This window comes from Sus scrofa, chromosome 10, assembly GCF_054392235.1.
Source record: "Sus scrofa isolate SSC_HxYL_T2T_F1_AM1 chromosome 10, Sscrofa_HxYL_maternal_Yorkshire_Landrace_v2.0, whole genome shotgun sequence".
Lineage (NCBI taxonomy): Eukaryota > Metazoa > Chordata > Mammalia > Artiodactyla > Suidae > Sus > Sus scrofa.
Window position 1 is genome coordinate 56,974,968 of NC_139392.1, and position 22,817 is coordinate 56,997,784.

Consider the following 22,817-nt stretch of genomic DNA (forward strand, 5'->3'; position numbering starts at 1 on the left):
AACCCACATTAGCAATAGTTTAAATTAGCTAAAAGTACATTTTTTTTCTTGTCTAAACCAAAACGGGACCAATATTGCTCTCCATGGGCTTAAGGATCCAGGCTCACTCTCTTTACTCCGTCATGGTCCACCTCCTGGTCCAAGATGGCTACTGGGTTTCCAGTCATTATATAAATTTCAGTCAACAGAAAGGAGATAAGCCAGAAGAAGGGACAAAGATTGCATGTCAGCATTTTCACAAAGCAATTTCCTGGAGCATGCCCCAATCTTCTTTAGTAAAAGTGTTACCAGATACTGCAGTGAATAGATATCAGGTCCAGCGGACCCTACACAAACACACACACTTAATTACAGTCTAGATCCTGGTCCCCAGAGCAGGCAGAATGGGCAAGCATCATCTCTCACTGAGAAGAGCACCTCAGTCAGACATCTCTCTGCCAGACCTACTACACAAATAGATTGCCAGCCTCTCTAGAGCATGTATGAAAGTTAGCATTTTCCATTTCCCTCCCTCTCTCTCTTTTTACTGGCTTGCATATCAAAATTGATTTTGGAACATTGAAAAAACTTGAGTATTCTTTTTTTGAGGCTATTACCTTATCTTTCTAATATTAACATTTTTAAAATCACTATCAAAATATTCTTAAACTATAACCCTATTAGAAACCAAGATATTTAGACCACTCATCCTTGACATTGACATAAGCTTTCAGACTCAGTCTTGCCATAGATTACCCACTGCTTTGGTTCCCCACCTCTTTCCCAAATCTGCCATCCTGGAAGGATTGGCAGCATTTTCTATGGCTCTTGAATAAGACAGATGAAGATCCAAATAAACTCCAGGACACTACTTATCCATTTTCTTTTCCTACTATTTAATCCTTAAGATAGAGTTCCATGAAGCTATGCTGTGTGTGTGTGTGTGTGTGTGTGTGTGTGTGTGTGTGTGTTAAGGTGTTGTTTTTTAGGAAGCAAAAGATCCTGGTCCATGCCTGGGAAGAGTAATACAAGCACTTACTGACAATATTCACATTTTACTGACCTCTTTAGAGCTAGTTTCCTTTTAGTGTAAAGAGAATAGCAGAACCAAGCAGATGTTCTGGCCACTCTGCATCTGCTTGATTTACAATGTGACACCAAATTTATGAAATCAGCTGGGGGACTCCATGGCATCCTAAGGTTTCAGAAAGGGAAATTCACGGGTTTGAGTCAATCCAGGTTCCATGTTGTCAAGGGCTTGCTTTATAATGGGAAGTTGCTCTGAGTTTCCCAAAGGATAGCCAAGGATGCTGGGGGAGGGTAAAGAATGAACATAAAGCAATGTGCTCCTTTCCTTCACAGGACCAGTGGGAGGGACAGGAGGAGGAGGAAGCACGGAGAGAGATCCCAAGAAGAAAGGAAAGAATCCCCATTTTTCAAACTGATACCTTCCCCTAAGCTTGTCTCTCAACTCCCACTTCAGCATGAGGAGGGTTCAGGAAGTGTATCCACCACCACGAGGGAACACCTGCTCTGGGGTTTGTGCAGAAGGTTGCCCCCATTCCCTCCACATGCCTCCCACTCTTGTTGCGTTCACAATAAAAAATGGGGTCTCTGAAGGCTGAAAAGAGATCTGGTTTGGAGATTAGTGAACCAAACCGAATACAGTTGGACAACATCAGGGTTGAGAAACCTATCTGGAGGAAAGCCACTTTGTAATTTGTCATGATGTTTCAGTGCAGGGACTTTGCAAAGACACAATCTTAACAATCTATTGTTTTCTCCGTCTAAGGGGAGTGCATGATCATCGCATTTAAAAAGATGTCTTTGAACTTCTCTCTTGCCTGAAAAAAAAAATGACAAAATCATGGGTCCAACCTGGTGATAAAAGCAAAAACAAAATCAATTGTCCCCTAGGCACTGCAACATATGTTGAATAAATGAGTGAATGAATGGTCAAGAGGAAAAGGTAGTTGGAAGAATGGTGGCAAATGCAGTTTTAGATGTGTTGGGTTTGGGATGCTAATTGAAACATCTTATACCAGATGGAGAGATTTGACTACTTAAAATTTTAAAATTCTATATGACCAAGGACACCACAAATAACACTGCAAGACAAGCAACACATTGGATGAAAGTATATACAACATACTAAATGAAAGACTATTATCCAAAATATGTACATTTCCTAAAAATCTTTGAGATCCATATCTCAACAGTTAAATGAGCAAAGGCTATGAACAGGCAATTTGCAGAAAAATGACAAATGTCAATAAACAGATGGTGAAATGTCATCAAAAAGATAGAGATCTGTGTTAATAAAAAAAGAAATGCACATAAGCCACCAGATATCAGTTTTTGCCCATCATTTTGGCCCAAAATAAAAATATTTCTGATTTTAAGTACTGAAATGCTATAAAGAATCAAGCATTCACTTTCAATGTGGAAGAACTATATGTTTTAAAGTATTTTGTGTGTAGGGGGGAGCAATCTGGCAAGAGCTGTCACAATTTCAAATGTGCCTACCCTTTTAGCAGTTTAATTGCTACTAACCTATCCTAGAGAAAAAACACATGTGCCCGAAGAGCGTGAACTAAGATGTTTCTTGGCCTCTTTGTAATATTCAAAACTGGACAATCCCAACATCCATCAGTAGTGGAGTGATTACCTGTATTATGGTACACCCCGCTAAAGAAATATTATACTGCTGTTTAAAAAAGAAGGTAGCATATTTTTATATGCTGATATGGGAAGATCTCCACATCAAGAAGCAAGGCAATTGGTAAAGTACAGAACATGGAAATTACATGGAAAGAGAGCTGGAAAGATATCCACCACACTGTTAAGGTCAGTTTCCTTTGGAATAAATGATGGTTATGAGAAAGGTGGAGGGGTTACTTTTACATTTTACTTCAACCATTTCCATATCTTCTCTATCACAAGGAATTTTAGCAGACAGGAAATTGATGGCATTTAACACAAGAGAATCCATTTGATTCTGTTGCTTAGAGAGGCAGAACAGTATAGTAGCTAGGATCATGGGCTCTAGAACCTGACAGTCCCTTCTGCTCTGCTTAATACCGTGTGAACTTTGGGCAAAGTTCTTAATCCCTTGGGCCTCTGCATCCTCATCTTCAAAGTGGGATTGACAGATTCCACATGGAAATGATATCCCATTGTATTTGTCCTTCTCTGTCCGACATCTCACAAATACTGTAAGCTAGCTCTTCTATGTGGGATCTAAAACTCCAGACTCATTAAAACAGAGTAGAATGGTGGTTACCAGAGGCTGGGATGAGGGTGATGGAGGAGATGTTGTTTAAGGGTACAAACTAGCAACTAGTAGATAAATAAGTCCTGGAGCTCTAATGCAAAGCATAGTGATTATCGTCAACAATACTGTATCATAAAGTTCACAGTTGCTAAGAGACTAAATCTTAATTGTTCCCGCTGCAAAAAAAGAAAGGATAATTATATGATGTGATGGAGATGTAAGCTAAGGCTGCAATGGAAATCATCTTGCAATATATGAATGTATCAAATCGACACATTGCACATCTTAAACTTAGTTTTATATGTCAATTATATCTCTATTAAAACAAACTTTATAAATAAATAAAGTGGAACTGCTAGTGCTCCATACATACTAGTGATATTATTAATAATTGCTTCTAATGACAGGAGGTTAGGTTCTATTTCCTTCTCCCAGTGTCTCATCGCAATAATCAGTCTGGCAATAAATAACATTACATAATAAAATATTATAAATTCAAAAAAAAAATTTTGTTCCTAGGGCTGCACCCATGGCATATGGACGTTCCCAGGCTAGGGGTCGAATCAGAGCTGCAGCTGCTGGCCTACACCACAGCCACAGCAACGCCAGATCTGAGCAACGTCTGTGACTTACACCACAGCTCGCAGCAACATCAGATCCCCGACCCACAGAGCGAGGCTGGGGATCAAACCCACATCCTCATGGATACTAGTCGGATTCATTTCCGCCGCGCCACAATGGGAACTCTCAAAATATTATAAATTTTGATAGTTATTAATTTTAAGAATGAACATATGGACAATGCATGAAATGACGAATCATATTTGTGGAACAGAAACCAAATGTTAACATTGACACTATGAAATTAATGGCTGTTAAAGTTATATAAATAACCAAAAGAAGAATTAAAAAGAATAGCTAATTTTAAAAATTGGAAAGGGAGGACTTACATTTGTTAATTTAGGTTGGTAGAGTTAAAGCATTTCATAATAGAGAATACTAGATCTTATCTAAAGCTGGTACGTAAAGAAATAAAGGTATGTGCACTTTCTTTGAGCATGGAGCCAGACATCCGAAACACTAAAAAATAAAGGGTTCAAAGAATTTTCTTCAAAAAGAATCATCAGAGAGCCTTTTATTTTGAAATTGAGGTCTTCCCATACAATTTGAATTTTATATTATAATGCACTGAATTCATGATACTCATACAGTAGGTACCCTCACCGTAATGAGGCCATGGTATGTTTGCCGTGAACGTATTGATTGTATACAAATTCAACAGATGGAAAGGTTATGCCCCCAAATCTGATAGCAGTTGTGGTTCGTAGGGAAGGAAAATGGTGGCTGAGGGAAAGGAGTAAGTAAGATGAGTACTTTTCACTCAATTCCTTGTGGGCCTTTTACATTTTGTGCACTGTACCTGTATCACCTACCCACCAAATAATAATTTTGTAAAGCCTCTGCCTTTCCATGGGATTTCCATTACTTTCCATGCCTTTCCTCTGCCTTTATACAGCATGGCCCTATCCAAAGGGTAGAACCTTAAACTTCCAAATGAAAGTGTTACCTAGGCTTGTACCATTCTCCCAAGTTCCTGTGCCAACACTCACTGTTCCTTCTCCATCAGCCCCACCTGAAGCCTCACTCCCAGCCACCTCCAGAATTCTGAAACAACAGGTGAACCCCCCCGAGAAAGGGCTGTGAATTCATATTTGCACTGTCTAGTTTTGCAAGCATTACCAAACAATAAAAACAACTCACTTCCAGGGTTCCCACTGTGGCTCAGCAGTAACAAATCCCACTAGTACCCATGAGGATCCCTGGCCTCGCTCAGAGGGTCAAGGATCCGGCATTGCCTTGAGCTGTGGTGTAGGTCGCAGAGGTGGCTTGAATCCCAAGTTTCTGTGGCTGTGGTGTAGGCAGCTGCAGCTCTGATTTGAGCCCTAGCCTGGGAACTTCCACATGCCTTGTGAGCGGCCCTAAAAAGACAAAAGAAAAAAAAAGAAAAGAAAAGAACTTGCTTTTGTCCACGTTTTGGTCATTCAACAACTGTGGATAGAGAATAAGGCAAAGTAATGTCTGTGACTGGTGACAAGGTGAGAAAGCAGGGATTTCGTGGGCTGGGACCTGAACCATGGCTGGGACCAGAGTTGCCTTGATAACTGTTCAGCTTTGTCAAACATGTACCTATAGACAGAAAGGCCATAGTTACTACATGCAATCTAGCATGACTAATGACAACCATAATTTCAAAGTAATGAGGAGCATGAATAGCATTTCAGTATAACTGTAACAAATGCAATAATAAATAGAGGTACTGTTGCTTTATTTTTTTGCTGGCATAGTCCCAGGGTCATGGGTACTGCTAATATTAATGGGGTTTGTTGCCCACATTCACAATTGGAAAAAATGCTGTGCTTCGGTTAGAAGTTAGTAAAATAAATATGTAACGCACCCCACTCCTGTCTAAGAGCATGGACACCTTGAATTTTATCTTTGGACCTGAGACAAGGACCCTAATTTATGCCCACATGTTCCAGAATCATGAATCCCATTTAAGATGGACTGGTTGGTCTGCAGTGAGGCTTAAAGCTTTAGACACATTTTGAGAGCAGACAGAAGCCACATGTCAGACACTAAAGAGAATTCCCTGTTGACTCAAAGTCATATATATTACAATTCAAAAGAAGAAATCCAGACTGTTCAATGGATTATCTGGGATGTGTAACATAGTTCACAGGTTTGAGAAAGCAGAATTGTCCTCATTCACTTTATTTCCCCAGGCTGATGAGAGATGATTAAATAAATCACAAGCTGAAGATATTTTGAGCTTTTGATGAAACTTTATTCCTCTAGCTGAATGGCTTACTTTATGCTATGTGCACAGGGGTGTCAATTAACGTGCCAGTTTGTATCAGTTTTAAAATGTGACCTGAAGTTTTTTTGACTTTCTTCCCATCAAGAACCCCATCAAGTGGGGTTCTATGTTCCCTCCCCTTAAATCAAGGTTGACTTGTGACTTTTGAGCAGTAGTGTACCATAGAAGTGATGCCACATGGCTTCCAAGGCTAAGTCATAAAAGGTTGTGATAGGAGCTTCTGACTTGTTTGCTAAAAATACTCACTCTTGGAGTCTTGAGCCACCATGTAAGAAGTCTGACTATCCTGAGGCTGCCATGCTGTGAGGAGGCTCAAACCACACAAGAAGGCTATGTATAAGCACCCGAGCTGACAGCTCCAAATAGCCCAGGCTTCATTTACATGACTGAAAGAACCACCAGATGATCCCATCCCCCAGCTATTTGAGTAAGTCCCTAGATGTTCAAGCCTTGCCAGCTGAGCCCCAGTCACAGAGAGGCAGGACCGAGTTATCCCTGCTATGCTGGCCCAAATTCCTGACTCACAGAATCCATGAGCATAATAAAATAACTGGGTGGTTTTTTTTAATAGTTATTTCCCCAGTACAACCTTTTTTCTACTGTACAGCATGGTGACCCAGTTACACATACATGTACACATTCTATTTTCTCACATTATCCTGCTCCATCATAAGTGACTAGACATAGTTTCCAGCCCTACCCAGCAGGATCTCATTGCTAATCCGTTCCAAAGGCAATAGTTTGTATCTATTAACCCAAGCTCCCCAACCACCCCACTCCCTCCTTCTCCCCCTTGGTAATCACAAGTCTATTCTCCAAGTATAACTGGGTGTTTTCATGCTATGAGACTTTTTGCCGTTCCAAAGGCAATAGTTTGTATCTATTAACCCAAGCTCCCCAACCACCCCACTCCCTCCTTCTCCCCCTTGGTAATCACAAGTCTATTCTCCAAGTATAACTGGGTGTTTTCATGCTATGAGACTTTGGAGTAGTCTGTTACATGGTCAAAGATAACAAAAAATAAAGTCCAGTATCTAAACAAGAGGAAGCTGGTGAAAAATCAGATGTGGTCAATATGAAGACATAGTGACAAGACACAGATATACCCTTTATATTCATTAAATTTTTGTTCTAAAGCAATGCTTTAGCCTTACGCCAGGGTTCAAATAACCAGTTGCCACAAACATTTCTTATGGTATGCCAAGGTGGCAAAAAAGCTGACATTTCCTCACCTTCTTTTCCCCATCCACCAGTTGCATGCATACTCCTCCAAGGCTTAGATGGCTGAGCCATGAGATAGGAGGAATCTGACTCCCTGAATGATTGTGTAGAGAAAGGCTATCCACTTCCAGAGACACTAGCATTAGATTGTTACAGGGTTAATGTGATACATTTCTATAAATTATTGAGGCACTGGAATGTCTGGGTTCATTTGTTTTAGCATCTAGCATTTTCCTAACTGATACAGTAATGATAAATAGCAACTCACACTTGACCTCCATGTCAAGAGAATAATAAGCAGTGGTAAAGCCTATGGAGAATCTAATAATATCAGTCACATCCCGCCCCCAGCTGATTTTTGTCATGTGGAAATGTGAAACCAGCTGCCAGATGTTCCTACCTCTTTGAGAAAATCTAGAAATCATATTTTTATATGTAGTCTTCTACTTTTTAATGATTTGCTCCTTAAAAAAAAAAAAAAAAAAAACTCAATGAAGCCAAGAAAAACACACCTTCAAGTCCATTTCATGACATTGTACCCCTCTGGGCTTTAGGCCAAGATTGGTGGGATCTCTTTATAATGCTGGTATTAGTAAAAAGAGCTAACCACTATTGAGCATTAACCATGTCATCAGACATTTATTCTATATGTTACACCTTCATTAGAATTGCAATCTCAGAACAGCTCATCTCTTTCTCAAAAAAAAAAAAAAAAAAAAAAAAGCCTTCCAGGTCAACGTAATAAAGTTCCTTTTAGCTCAGTATTCAAGGCTCTCCATAATCTGGCTCTAGCCTAATCTCCTACAGTAGTATCTTTCTTCTGCTGCTTATCTTCCAGTTACACCTTTTTCTCATGCTGTTCCATAGGACAATTCAACCTCATTGTCCAAGTTTCAGCTATTGGACAACACAGAGGAAGAAGTAAGAAACTTGTGGAATTAGGAGTTCCCATTGTGGCTCAGTGATAACAAACCTGGCTAGCATCCATGAGGATGTAGTTTCAACCCCTGGCCCCGCTCAGTGGGTTAAGGATCTGGTGTTGCCCTGAGCTGTGGTGTAGGTTGCAAATGTGACTCGAATCTGGCTGTGGCACAGGCTGGAGGCTGCAGTTCTGATTTGACTCCTAGCTTGGGAACTTCCAAATGCCACAGGTGCAACGAAGGAAGGAAGGAAGGAAGGAAGGAAGGAAGGAAGGAAGGAAGGAAGAAAGAAAGAAAGAAAGAAAGAAAGAAAGAAAGAAAGAAAGAAAGAAAGAAAGAAAGAAAGGAAGAAAGAAAGGAAGAAAGAAAGAAAGAAAGAAAGAAAGAAAGAAAGAAAGAAAGAAAGAAAGAGAGAGAGAAAGAAAGAAAAAGAACTTGTGGAATTAAATCTCAGCTAAAATTGGAGTTAGGACAGGCCTGTAGGGGGAGCTCTCACACCCCCACCATACACCTGTCAATTACTCTAAACAGGACGAGAGAAAGTCCTACATCCTTAACAGGAAGAAAAAAACTTTCTGGCAGGAAGAAAACTTTCAGCCTCTGGACAGCCCAGCCAATTGGAGAAGGTAGCAGGCCAACCAATGAGAAGTCTTTATACTTTGGATGCCCACTTCCTCCAATGGGCTCTTTGGTTCTTACAGCCCTTCCCAACTCCACTCTTTTCCCTATAAAAGCAAGTTCCCCTTACCTTGTTCTCTGATTTTCTCTGATCTGCCATGATTTGCACATCTCAAATTGCAATTTCTCTGCTCTTCCCAAATAAACTCACGTCTGGTGGTAAAATAAGTGGCTATTATGTCATTAACTTGACAAAACAACTAGATCTGCCCTCAGAAGCTGTGACACTTGCTGAGTAGCCTTAGCCAAGTCACCTGCACTTCTCTAAGTAGCCCACCATAGAGGCTAAGAATGTCAGGTCCTCCCAGCCATCTATTCTGCTAGTTCAAGGGTCAGAACACTCTTCCTGTAAAGAGTCAGATAGTAAATATTTTCAGTAAATAGTAAATATTCTCTATTAAGTGGCCTCAGCCACTGTACAGTGAAAACAGCTTTAGTCAATGTATAATCAATTGGGCACAGCTGTATTCCAGGAACACTTTATTTATGGACACTGAATTTTAAATTGCATTTAATTTTCATTTGATGAAATATTATTCTTCTTTTGAATTTTTTTCAACTCTTTTTAAAAATGTAAAAACCAGAGTTCCCTGGTGGCTCAGTGGGTTAAGAATCCAGCATTGTCACTGCTGCGGCTTGGGTCTCTCCTGTGATGTGGATTTGATCCCTGGCCTGGAAATTTCTGCATGCTGTGGCATGGCCCCCTGAAAAATGTAAAAATCATTCTTAGCTTGTGGGCTTAACCATAATAGGTGGCTGGCTAGGTTTGTCCCATGGGATAGGGTCCTTTGCTAACCCCTGAACTAGTTTATGTCCAGTGTGACCCAATCCTGAACGATGGAATCTCTGGGAAAGTTTTCTGGCCCCCCTGGAAAGAGACGCTTGGAGGAAATATGCTTCTTCTTGGGCCAGACATTTTCTTATCTCTACCTAATGATCCCTTAGGTCATGAGAGGCATGCCTGATGACATTGCCAGGATGTTGAGAGTAGTGACAAACAGAAAGATACTGAATTTTTCTTGATATGATTTAGCTGTCAAAGCAACCCTGAAACTATCTGAAGCATGACTTTATTTCACGAGAAAATGAACTTTCCTCATTGTTTAGCCAGTGTTTTGCAGTGGGTACCAATAGGGGGAGCAGTGGAGCCAATCTGCCTTGGGTTTAGACCATCATGGAGTGTGTGGTCTGCAGAGAATTTAAAAGCAGTAATAAAACCAATGAAAATCCATCTGCTTTTTATTATCACTATGCACCAGCAATTCTAAACCATGTCAGTGATAAAATACTAAACCTTGCCCAGGCCTACTCCTCTCACTGCTCCCCAATCTTGGTGCCCAACTAAAATTTTGTATCCTACAGCCAAGAGCTTCTTAACTAATAGGCAGGCCCCAGGACCCAGCCTAGTGTCTTGCCTTTATAAACATTTCGCCAAAATGTTGAAGGACCCGTGATCCACACACATGCCCCCAAGGATACAAATGAACCCATGCAGTAGTGAGGCATGTTATAATTGCATTCTACTAGCTGAAGAAAAAGAAGAGTATTCTTGACATTTCTTCAACCCACAGTGGAATTATGAGAACACCATTTATTGTGGCCTCACATAGCTTTATGATCACTTCTCAAGGCCTGGCTGTGGTTATCAGGACAGCCCAAAGGGTGCATTTGACTGAAGTAAAAAAAGAAGAATCCAAATAAACTTCAAATAACTCATGTGAATTTACTCAAGAAATACACAGTGTCTCCAAATAAGAAAATTAGACCAATCTAGAAAAATGTAGCCAAAGCACCCAGGATCCAGAACCATCTAAAGTGGTGGTGCTTGGGAGCTCCCACTGTGGCACAATAGGATCAGTGGTGTCTTGGGAGCCCTGGGACATGGGTTTAATCCCTGGCTGGCACAGTGGGTTAAGTATGCAGCATTGATACAACTGTGGCTTAAGTCGAGGCGGCGGCTCAGATCTGATCCCTGGCCCAGGGCTCCAATATGCTTTGGGGCAGCCAAAAAATGAAAAATAAAATAAAATAAATAAATAAAATTAAAAAAAAATAAAATAAAAAGTGGTGGTGCTTGGGCCATGGCTCACTTCCCCTGGCTCTGCTCTGGGAACCCAAACCAATTAATCAGGATGATGCATACCCTACAACCATTTTCTATAGAAAATGTGTGCACACAGTTTAAACATCAGGCTTTCATTTTTAGCAAGGTTCTATTCTTTCTCAGCTGCATGTTCGCTGTGCTATAAAATCACACACATATGCACCCACATGTACAATTCATACATGTGCACATACATGCACACGAAAACATATGTTGACAAACGTGTACAGATGTGCACACAAATGCATAAAGGTATAGAGACACGCAGCACACACAAACACACACACATAGGCAAAGACACACTTGCATACACAAGCGGTACACATGCACATCAACACATACTATGAACACAAGGCACATACATGCACACATTCATGTACAACACAAATATATGCCCATATTCACATCCCTGGGCGCTGGACATTAGATTCTTTTGGTTTAGCTTAGCAGAGTAAATTAAGAGCAGCTCAAGGGAGTTCCCGTCATGGCTCAGCAGAAATGAATCTGACTAATATCAGTGAGGACACAGGTTCAACCCCTGGCCTCACTCAACGGGTTAAGGAACTGGTGTTGCCATGAGCTGTGGTATATGTGGCAGATGCGGCTTGGATCTGGCGTGGTAGGCCAGCAGCTGCAGCTCTGATTTGACCCCTAGCTTGGGAACTTCCATATGCCACGGGTAAAGCTCTAAAAAAAAAAAAAAAAAAAAAAAAAAAAAGGAGGCAGCTCAAAACTCAGACAAAATTGGTCTGAAACCCTGCCCCAACTCTTTCCAGCTATATGATTTTGGACAAGTTATTTAACTTCTCTGCACCTTGGTTCTCCAGTATAAAATGAGAACAACATAGGTCCCTCCCAGACAGAACTGTTGCAAGGGTTAAAGGAGATGATGTTTGGAAATGCTCAGCACAAGTCCTGTCACTTAAGTACTGAATATATGTTATTTTTATCATCATCATTTTCATCATTCTCTATTCAGTCACATCTGGGCAACCATATGCAGTAATCAGGAGCCAGATTTGAGGCAGTGCATGTGGTTACCTGATACAAAGGTGAAAAGAACCAAAGGGCTGGATGTGGTCCCATCCACCAGAAGTAGGTAAGGACATGCTAGCCCATTGGCTCTGACACCTGCCGTTACCCCCAACCCTCCACCCCCCTCCCCACCCTGCCAGGCCTGTTCAGCCTCCTGTCTGCTCAGACACATGCACCAACAGAGGTGCTGCTCTGGTTGGGCCTGGGCTGGGGTCCAGATGGCCTGGCTTCCATCCACAGGCCCATCTCCTTGCCCAAGGGTTCTGTTAATGTGCATTTCCAGGAAACAGAGTAAGTGATTCTGACTTTAGAAGGTGGAAATCCCTTGACCTGAAGGTTGGATTAATGCTAAACCAGAAGTCCTCCAGGCTCCAGAAGGGTAGCCAGGCAGGAGGAGATGTGGGTACCAGCTCACCTGAGGCTTGAGGTTTCAAGGGGAAGATGCTGACATCAGCATAAAAGCACACCCCGGACCCTAGCAGGGTGCACACCTGGGAAAGAAACCAAAGAGATGAGAGAGGAAGTGGTGAAAATCGGAACAGGGAGTGATGGTGGAGAGGCGACAAGGACATTTTCCAGGCCATGTCTTAGAGCTGGCCTAGCACTTGACCAGAACCATCTACTATCAACTGAGTCTCTCGCTCTCTCTCCCTAAGAGCTCATTCAAAAAGTTGCTGTATTTTCCTATTACTTTGTGAACTAAAATTAAAAATAGGTTAAAGAATGGTTTATTATTAACTGAGCCAAAACATCTGCACTTTAAGCCCAGTTCTACAATAAACAGTCTGCTGCTGTCTTGCCCTGCAGAAGAGCTGTTGTCTAAAAGTGCAGACAGATGTACACCAAAATAATAAATAAAGAAAATCAACAACATAAAACTCAATGAGACAAACTCCAGAATGAATTTGTTCCATTTGGCCTTGCAAAGGGCAGTAAGGATGGTTGCTGTTTTGAAATTGCCTCAGTGCTTTCTGCTTATCCAAGATCACTGGTTTCCCAGAAAAATTTGCAACCCATTTCATGTTTAACACGTATGGATAAAATGTTAAAAAAACCCCACAGTAAAGTAGTTTTTTAAAATTGACGTCTCATTGCTGTACAATATTATATGTTACAGGTGTACAATATGGTGGCTCATAATTTTTAAAGGTTATGCTCCACTTAGAGTTATTATAAAATATTGACTATATCCCCATGTTGTACAATATATCCTTGTAGCTTCTTTTAATGCTTAATAGTTTGTACCTCTTAATTCCATACCTCTATTTTCTCCACCCACTTCTGTCTCCACACTGGTAACCACTCACTTGTACTCCATATCTGCGAGTCTACCTAATTTTTGTTATATTCTCTAGTTCACTGTATTTTTTAGATCCCATGTGTAAGTGGTATCATACAGTATTTGTCTTTCACTGGCTTATTTCACTTAGAATAATAACCTCCAAGTCCATCATGTTCTTGCAAATGGAAAAACTTCCTTCTTTTTATGGCTTAATAATATTCCACTATATGTTAATACCACATTTCCTTTACCCATTCATCTGCTGGTGGACACTTAGATTGCTTCCATATCTTAACAATTGTAAATAATCATAGTAAAGTAGTTTTATTTATTTTTTTATTTTTTGTCTTTTTGCCATTTCTTGGGCCGCTGCCTCGGCATATGGAGGTTCCAGGCTAAGGGTCTAATCAGAGCCGTAGCCACCGGCCTATGCCAGAGCCACAGCAATGTGGGATCCGAGTTGTGTCTGCGACCTACACAACAGCTCACAGCAATGCCGGATCCTTAACCCACTAAGCAAGGCCAGGGATCGAACCTGCGTCCTCATGGAGACAACATTGGGTCCTTAACCTGCTGAGCCACAGTGGGAAATCCCCCCCAAAATAGCATTTTTAAAGCAAGAAAACTGACACTCTGGTTATCGAGTTATACACTCGCTCTAACATGACTAAAAGGCCTCCTTAGAGTCCTGTAGGACCCTGATTTGAGGCCTGGCTTGGTTTTATGACAATTCTCTCTCCTGACCCTAATGCAGCCAAAGGGTAGAGAGATGGTCTAAGATGAAGGCCATGGTGTGAGCAAGTTGACCAGGGGGGAGGAAGGTTTCAAAAAGGCTTTAGAGAATTTTTCTTTCTTTTTTTTTTTTTTTGAAAAATAGTGTTCAGTCTCTCAAGCTTTGTCTAGTATGACATAGGTTTTTCCCCTTCATTTAAACCCTGATTTTTTTTTCCCAAGGAAATGTAATTTAAACAATGTGCAATTATAATTAAATAAAGGACACGGCAATACAAATACCAAAATGCTTGCTTGAAAATAAATCTTTCCTGGCTTCCAGGACTGCCAGGGAATTTGTAAAAGAACTGTGGCAGCTTTGAGCTACAAGTTTTCACAGAGCCAGGGTGAGAAAATTCACCAGAGATTCATCATCTGAATGTGTTGTGTGGCACCTGAGGTGGGATGAAACTCCTCTCCTTACCCTCATGTACTGGGGCATATAGAAGTTCCCAGGCTAGGATTCGAATCGGAGCTGCAGCTGCCGGCCTACACCACAGCCACAGTAACACAGGATCCAAGCTGAGTCTGACCTACACTGCAGCTTGTGGCAACACTGGATCCTTAACCCACTAAGCAAGGCCAAGAATCGAACCTGCATCCTCATGGACACTAAGTCAGGCTCCTAACCTACTGAGCCACACCGGGAACTCCTCCTCATGTATTCTGACTACCAGCATAGATGAAGCAGTGACACATCTGAGAAAACTCAGACACCTCATTTGCAGCAAGTTCACAGCACAGTGGACCATGTTTATTAAAGAGCAACCCACTGTCCTGTAAATCCTCACACGCAGTAAACACCACATGAAGAAACTTGTGGGAGCTTCAGCTGCGTTAATTTATCACCAGCCATGCTTCATCCCAGCTACTGACAACCAAAATGATCGGTTGAGGGTTCTTTTCCTGGAAAAATGTGAAGTTTTAAATGGAAACGCGGAACAGAATGAGGATGCTTGCAGATAATTGAAAAACAATGAAGACCATCTCAACAGCAAGGGACTGGATGACTTCCTGGGAGAAGGGCTGACAAATCACCTTCCAGGGCACCAGGAAATGCCTGATGATGTTCTGGATTACGTCAGCACTGCTCCTGTGAACATGGGGTTGTTTGCTAGATGCTCATCCAAGGTCAAAGAATCCACACCAGTGTCTAGTTCCAATTAGGCATAAGAGTCCAGTGGTGGAGTTCCCGTCGTGGTTCAGTGGTTAACGAATCCAACTAGGAACCATGAGGTTGTGGGTTCGATCCCTGGCCTTGCTCAGTGGGTTAAGGATCTGGCGTTGTTCTGAGCTGTGGTGTAGGTTGCAGACGCGGCTCGGATCCCGCGTTGCTGTGGCTCTGGTGTAGGCCGGTGGCTATAGCTCCGATTAGACCCCTAGCCTGGGAACCTCCATATGCCGTGGGAGCGGCTCAAGAAAAGGCAAAAAGACAAAAAAAAAAAAAAAAAAAAAGAATCCAATGGGTCAGCCTTGGACAAGGCCACCCCCAAATACTGTCAATGGTGAGGCCAGTAGAGATGTGGAAAAAGAGAAGGGAGCTAAGGCCATAAGGGGCAATGTTGTTGAAAAGCAAACTTCGAGAGTTCCCATTGTGGCCCAGCAGATTATGAACCCAACTAGTATCCATGAGGATGTGGGTTCCATTCCTGGCCCTGCTCAGTGGGTTAAGGACCTGGCATTGCTGTGAGCTATGGTGCAGGCCAGAAGCGGCAGCTCTGATTGGACTCCTAGCCTGGAAACTTCCATATACCATAGGTGTGGCCCTAAAAAAAAAAAAGCAAACATAGTTCCCTTTCCTTCTTTGGATAATCATAATCCACCTGCACAGCTGAATGTTCTCTTCTAAGGCCACGTCATTTCCCACCCTGACACTGATGATGCTACCCCCATTTATTTCATCTCAATACTAAAGCCTGAGGAATTGGTGAAAAGCCTGCTTGTAGGGCAGAGGACAAGGGTCCTACCTCATCACTCTTCACTAATCAGGGAAGGTGTCCAGTCCTGGTGGCCCCGGGAGAGGAGCGTGTGGAAGGGAAGTGTCATATCCCAGAAAGACCATTCCAGTCATGGGCAGGAAAGCCAGTCAAGCAAAGTTATCAGCCTCTAGCAGGGTATGGAATCTAAATGAAGATAAGCTAAAAGTGCAGTTCAGAAGAGCGAGAAGTGGGCAGACCAAAAGGGATTGGGTAAAATCTGAGTGCTGTTTACCAAAAGATGGGTAATAATGAATGAAATGGGCTCAGTTAAAAGACCTGTGTAGGCACAGAGATGGCCATATACTCAGTCTGCAACAATAATCCTCGGTAATATTAACTAAGCACTTACTCTGTGCCAGACACGTTTCTAAGGGCTTCATGTATATTATCTCCTGTCATCCTCACAGCACAGCTCCCTGAAGCAGGTACAGTAATCCTCATCCTCCTTTTGTAGGTGAGGAAATCAGGGCATGGAGAGTGGAGTAATTTGCTAAGTCACCCTGCTAGCAAGTAGAAAAGCTGAGATTCAAAACCCAAGCAGTTTGATTCCATGGCCCATGAGCTGTAATCAACAAGCTGGTGGGCTCTTCAGGGTCTATTGCCCAGCAAGTGTCTGTATCCAGAACTCACAAGATATTCTGAGGCTCAGACAATACGCCCGCACAGGTGGTAGACTTACTTTAGAGATGTGTTAGTGTTCAATCTTGAGAGTAGAACTCACCCTGTCTCCCCAGCACAGTAGATCCCAGAGCCCAAGAGACAAGCCATGCTCAGAAGCAGGCTCACCAGGAAGTTTCTACCCTGGAAGAATCAGAAGCTGCAACTGTGGGTATGAGGAGCCCCCTATTTCCTCTTAGACTCCGCAGACCAGGATATAATATCCTCATACTTACAGTGTTCAGTAAAACCCAATTTTGGAGTCAGTATTAACTAGCAATGCTTTCAAAGAAAAATCAAATGGAAGAGTTATTTAAGGCATTAAAAGATAAGTGGATTGAGCATGAAAGTAAAGACTTCTCATAAAATTGTTAATTAGAAAAGTATTTAAAACATTGTAAATATTTACACTTTGAACATCCCAAATAGTTGCATAACTTTATTCTAAGAGAAATCTTAACAAAGATTTTCAAGTGTTCAAAGGCTATAAAAAGACTCGGGTATTGTTTTCCATTTACTTGTTTTTGGAGAAGAGCTCAGGAATTGTCTGGCAAACCCATAATGAGCCACATTTTCCCTCAGTAAATGTACCAAGATCTGTCCTCATTTCTGGTCTAAATTTCCTGCTCTTGTTTTTTGGGTTTGTTTGTTTGTTTGTTTGTTTTAGCATACTCATTACCTCCTTTTCATCCAAGTGTGTACTGAGCCCCAAATGGACACTGCATTAGGGGTCAAGCATGCAAAGGGCAACACATAATACCCTCTACTCATGGAGCTTGCATTCTACTGGGCCAGGCAGGCATTAAACAAATGAACAGCTGGAACATTTGCAGGCTGTGGTTAACAGTATGAGGGAAATACATGGGAGCAGATGATGGAAAATAATAGGAAGAAAGGCTGACTCAAGATGGATAGCAAAGACAGCTTCTCTCAGGGTGTGAAATCTCAAACAAAACCAAAAACTGGTTTTTCTTAAGATAAACAAAATTGGTGAAGCCATAGCTAGACGAAGAGAAGGCAAAGAAGATTTAAATAAATAAAATAAAAAATTAAAGAGGAGATATTACAATTTACATTGCAGAAATACAAAAGATCATAAGAGACTACTATGAATAATCATACAATAAATTAGATAACCTAGAAGAAATAAATAAATCCCTAGAAATATACAACCTACAAAGACTAAATCAGGAAAAACAGAAACTGAACATACCAATAACATTAGTAAAGAGACTGGATCAGTAATCAAAAACCTCTCAACCACAAAAAAGCCCAGAACTAGATCGTTTCATTAGTGAATTCTACTGAACATTTAAAGAATAATTAACACCAATCCTTCTCAAACTCTTCCAAAAAAACTGAAAAGGAGTAACATTCCCAAATTCATTTTGCAGGGCCAGCATAACCCTGACACCAAAGCCAGATAAGCACACCACGAAATAAAAATTTTTTTAAAAAATTTAAAAAAAAACTAACAGACTAATACTCCTGATGAATATAGATGCAAAAATCCTCAACAAAAGATAAACAAACTGAATTCAACAGCATAGCTATACTCAAAAGACTATGGTGCTGGCATAAAAATAAGACACACAGACACATGGAACAGAATTGAGCCCAGAAATAAACACTCAAACATATGGTCAACTAATATTTGACGAGGAAGCCAAGAATATTTAATGGGAAAAGCATAGTGTCATTAATAAAAGGTGCTGGGAATATTGGATTAACATGCATAAGAGTAAAATTGGGCCCCTATCTTGTGCTACTCACAAATTACCTCGAAATCAATGAAAGACTTAAACCTAAGAACTGGAACAATAAAACTCCTAGAAGAAAAAATAGGGGAAAAGCTCTCTGACATAGATTTTGGCAATGGTTTTTCTTTTTGGATGTGACACCAAAAGCACAAGCCACAAAGGCAAAAATCAATAAGTAGGACTACATCAAACAAAAAAGCTTCTGTACAGCAAAAGACGTGACCAACAAAATGAAAAGGCCACCTACAGAATGGGAGGAAATACTTGCAAATCATATATCTCATAAGGGGTTATTTCTCAAAATATACAGGGAGTGGACTCAATATCAAAAAAATTAAATAACCCAATTTAAAAATGGGTGAAGAACCTAAATAGGCATTTTTCCAAAGATGATATACACTTGGCCAACAGGTATATGACAAGGTATTCAACATCACAGTCATATCATCAGGGGCATCAGGGAAGTGCAAATCAAAGCCACAACGAGATAGCATCTCACACTAGTTAGGCTGCCTATAATCAAAAAGACAAGAGAAAAAAAAAGTGTTGGTGAGGATGTGAAGCAGAGGGAACCCTAGTGCTCTGTTGGTGGGAATATGAATTGGTACTGTCATTATGGAAAACTGCAAAAAATCTCCTCAAAAAATTAAAAATAGAACTCCCATAAGGATCCAATAATCCCACTTCTGGGTGTGTATCCAAAGCAAATAAAAACAAGATTTTGAAGAGATATCTGTATTCCCATGTTCTTTGCAACCGTATTCACAACAGCCAAGAAGTGGAAACCATCTAAGTGCCTGTCAGCAGATGGAAGGGATAAAGAAAATGTGATGCCTCTCAATGGACTATTATTGATATATAGAAAGATTCTATATCTCTATTGATACATAGATTCATGAGAAAGAACGAAGTCCTGCCCTGGGAGTTTGAGATCAATAGATACAAACTATTGCATTTGGAGTGGATAAGCAATGAGATCCTGCTGTATAGCACAGGGAACTGTATCTAGCCACTTGTGATGGAGCATGATGGAGGATAATGCAGAAAAAGAATACATGTATATGACTGGGTCACTTTGCTGTACAGTAGAAATTGACAGAATACTGTAAATCAACTATAATGGAAAAAATAAAAATCATAAAAAAAAAGAAGTCCGGCCATTTGTGACATGGACCTATCTTGAGGGCATTATGCTAAGGGAAATAAGTCAGACAGAGAAAGACAAACACTGCATGATGTCACTTTTATGTAGAATCTAAAAAACAGAGAAAAAAAAAAACATACTTACAGAAATAAAAAGTAGAATGGTAGTTGCCAGGGACTGGGAGGTGGGATAAATGGGGAGAAGTTGGTCCAAGGGTACAAACTGACAGTTACAAGATGAATAAGTTTGGGGATCTAATGTACTAGCCCAGTGACTATTGTGAATAATACTATATTATATGTTCGAAAGTTGCTAAGAAAGTACATCTGAAATGTTCTCATCACAAGAAAGAAATTGTATGTAATGTGACAGGGGTAGGAGCTAACCCTCTGATGGTAATCATTCCTCAATAAAAAAGTGCATCAAATTGACACACTGTACACCTTAAACTCACACAATGCTGTATGTCAATTACATCTCAATAAAGCTGAGGAGAAAAAAAGGGGGGGGGAGGACTCTATTGTAGAAAATGTCAGAGAAGACCTAGACCTTGAGGTTTTCCTATTGCATGAGATTTACAGCCTACAAACAATGGTCCAGGTAAATCAATGTTTATGACTTTTTATAGAAATTCTGCAACCCCATTGTTGTCCTCAACCTACCCTTCTAAACTTAGCACTTTTCCTCCACACAAACCTATTTTGAACTTCTGGGCTCCTGGGAACTCCCTAGACAAGCTACATCTATCTATTCTTTCTTCCTCTTTGTCTTCTCCCATGTATTCTCTCCATTAGGATTGCTTTTTGCCCTTTTTTTGTCCAAGTCTAGCTGATGTCATCTGTTGATGACGCCTTCCCTGGTTACCTTTACTACAAGTGACTGGTGAACACCTGCAACCCTCAGTGCACCATCACTCACTTGATGCTTGGTATTTACTGCCCTAATTGTGAGCTAACTTTTCAATATTTATATCTAGTCTATCCAAATAAGCCATGCTGGAGTTCCTATTGTGGCTCCATGGTAACAAACCCAAATAGAATCCATGAGGATGAAGGTTCAATCCCTGGCCTCGCTCAGTGGGTTAAGGATCCAGTGTTGCCATGAGTTGTGGTGTAGGTTGCAGATGCAGCTCAGATCTGGCGTTGCTGTGGCTGTGGTGCAGGGCAGCAGCTGCAGTTCCAATTCGACTGCTAGCCTGGGAACTTCCATATGGCGCCGGTGTAGCCCTAAAAAGAAAAAGAAAAAAAAAAGCCATGTACAACTGGAGGTCATATGTTTCTTTGCTGACACCCAGTGACTAGTCAGGTGCCCCTATAGTCTCTTACAACATTTGGCCCATCATACTGGATTTGGCAATTTACTCGACTTTCTCCTAAACAACTCTTGCCTCCACTTAAGCATGAAGTCCTACTGTGTCTCTTACCATCATCTCTTCCACCCCTACTCCAGTTCAACCAACCATTATTTCCCACTCGCATTAGTGGGATGACCTCCCAACTGGTATTCTGCCTCCATCACTGCCCCTACAAACCATTCAATGTGCAGGGCACGAGTGGTCTTTCTAAACTGAGTATCTGATTACGTCCCTCTGCTGATGAAACGTCCTCCATGCCTGCCCATTACAATTCACATGGAGACTAAAATTATCTCCTGGTCTCCAAAGCCCTCCCTGGTGAGGCCCTGCCCACTTCTCCTCCTCTTCTGGGCCGCTCTTCACCTGATACCTGCAATAGTCTCTTTGGCAGCAAAACTCTAATTTCTCCCTGTACACCCCGCATCTGTGTCTCCATCATATTTATGCCAGCTCATCCTTCAGAACACAGCTCACAGGTGAACTTCCTCAGGATATGATGGGTCCCATCATCACCTCATGGCATTATGGGCTTATCCCTTGTGCTTCTGACGGAAAGTATGAGTCTACAAATAATTATGCGATGTGAGATTTTATGTCAGTCTCCCTGATGACATCTGTATTCCCAAGAATAGAAACTTTTATTTTCTCTTCACTCCTTTATCCTGAGCTCCTAGCACCATGCCTGGATTCAAATAAACCTTAAGAAAGTCTTTTATTTATTTATTTATTTTGTCTTTTTAGGGCCGTACCCACAGCACATGGAAGTTCCCAGGCTAGGGGTCCAACTGGAGCTACAGCTCCCGGCCTACACCCACAGCCACAGCAACGCCAGATCCGAGCCGCCTCTGCGACCTATACCACAGCTGATGGCAACGTCGGATCCTTAACCCACTGAACGAGGCCAGGGATCGAACCCGCAACCTCATGGTTCCTAATCGGATTTATTTCCTCTGCACCACGATGGGAACTCCAAGAAAGTCTTTTAAATAAATTCACGGTTTAAGTGTAAGCTCTTAAAGGCATGAAACATGGCTTATGTACCATTTTATCCCCTGTATTTAGCATGAGGTCTTTCACATTATGGGCCTCAAATACATATTTTTTGAATAAATGGCTCTATCTCATGGAGTTAGCTTTGTATTTTACAAAAATTGAAGGATAATAAGAAAGTCGTAAGTACAGAAGTTTGAAAGAAGAAAGCCCAAATGAGAGAATTTTTTAAAAGCTCAACTTTCAATGCTGATTGATTTAGGTCAAGCGCAGAACTTGTACTTACCTCTGCTGCCTAGAGAGCCAAAGCCTGGATTTGCATGTGAGGCTGGGATCGTCAAGTTACCAATCTTGAAATAAAATATGACTCTGACCTAAAGCTTAGACATCCTCCATGAATCCAGATAGGAGCAATTTCCTATGTTGAACATGGCTTGAAGGTCATTCCTTGTTTGGTTTTGAATTATGTGTTCTTACATTGTTGCGCTTATAAAAATAAGCAGAGCATTTGTTTTGAGTTATCGGAGAATTTGAATCTTGGCAGCTTCCACCTCTGCTGTCTGGCGTGCCAGGGTCTCTCAGACATAAGCCACTCTCTTAGACATTTCCTAAAGCTGCATTAACTGCTTCAGGCAAGTTGAAAAACATGCCAAGCACAAATGGAGATGCATTGGTAAGAACGAGCATGGGGCAGTGATAAACCTCAGACACTAACCTCCAGTGTCTTGCACACCCACAAAGGGAAAGTTCTGGTGGGTGCTGCTAATGTGTAACAGTCATGCTACTACCTT

The 22,817-nt window shown here is 41.3% G+C and overlaps 1 protein-coding gene across 1 annotated transcript in view; it reads right to left on the reverse strand.

The window, feature by feature from the left end:
• Window positions 1-22,817, reverse strand: part of RMI1 (RecQ mediated genome instability 1) — a 534,328-nt gene that overhangs the window by 22,698 nt on the left and 488,813 nt on the right. The window lies entirely within an intron of this gene.